Raw genomic sequence first — 1249 nt, 5'->3', positions numbered from 1 at the left:
TTCTTTCATTGCTATTGTTTTAGTATTTGCTGAATATTTATGCTGGTCCTCTTTTTTATTTTGATGTGAAGGTTTATCATTTTTCTTTGAGGTTACCCTGTGATTTATAGTTTTCTTCCTAAGTATAGAACAGTCCCTTCTATCTTTTAGTTATCTTGACTTCCCTACCATCTAGAAGTTCTATAACGACATAGATATTTTCCCCTCTTTTTGGTTTGTAGTTGTCTTCATTTATCGGTTGGTGTCTCTGGTTCCTTGTTTACAATTTTGTAGGCTTATTTACTTTGGATACTTCCATAGCTGGGTTGGTTTCTGGGTTATATCATCATGTGTGTTAATGGTCAGTTGTTGTTGGCTGTTGTTGCTTCTCTGCCCAAAGGGATCCCTTTAGCGTCTCTTGTCAGGTTGGTCTGGTTTTAACAAATTCCCTTAATTTCTGCTTATCTAGAAATGTCCTAATTTCACCATCATATTTGAGGAAAAATTTTTCTGGATACATAATTCTTGATTGGAAATTTTTCTCTTTCAGTGTTTTATATATACCATCCCACTGTCTTCTTGGATACATGGTTCCTGTCGAGAAATCAGTATTTAGTCTTATTGGTTGCCCCTTGTAGGTAACTTTTCATTTTCCTGTGCTGTTCTCATGATTCTTTGTCTTTTTTTGGTGAGTTTGATGATGATATATCATGGTGTTTTTCTTTTGGGGTCTATCCTGTCTGGGGTTCGTTGGACTTCCTGAATGGATATATTTTCATTTTTCAACATATCAGGGAAGTTCTCCTCCAACAAATCTTGGACAACTTTCTCAGTAGTTTCATTTTTCTCTTCCTGTTCTGGAATTCCAATAACATGTAGGTTATTCCTTTTGATGGTATCCCACATGACCCTTAGGCTTTCTTCATTTGTTTTGATCTTTTTTCTGATTGATCCCTTTCCAAAGAAGTATTCAGGTGTTTGTCTTCAATCTCATTAATTCTGTCTTCTTTTGCATCAATTCTACTCCTTTGCCCTTTCAACGTGTTATCTATTTCTGACAATTTAGTATTAATCTTCTGGATTTCTATCTGTCGATTTAGAATCATTTCTAATTTTTTCATTTATTTTGTCATTTTGTTCTTGTATTTTCTTCCAAAATTCTTCTAGGGTTTTGTCTGTGTTTTCCTTGGTCTGTCTCTCAATCCTTTGAAGATACCTAAATGTAATTCTTTTGAATTCCTTATCAGGGAGTTCCAATGCTGCGGCTTCC

Source organism: Orycteropus afer, unplaced genomic scaffold (assembly GCF_000298275.1).
Source record: "Orycteropus afer afer isolate SDZICR_OR568_19922 unplaced genomic scaffold, OryAfe1.0 scaffold00027, whole genome shotgun sequence".
In the NCBI taxonomy this organism is placed as follows: Eukaryota; Metazoa; Chordata; class Mammalia; order Tubulidentata; family Orycteropodidae; genus Orycteropus; species Orycteropus afer.
The sequence above is the reverse complement of the archived record's forward strand: the minus strand, read 5'-3'. Positions refer to the sequence as shown.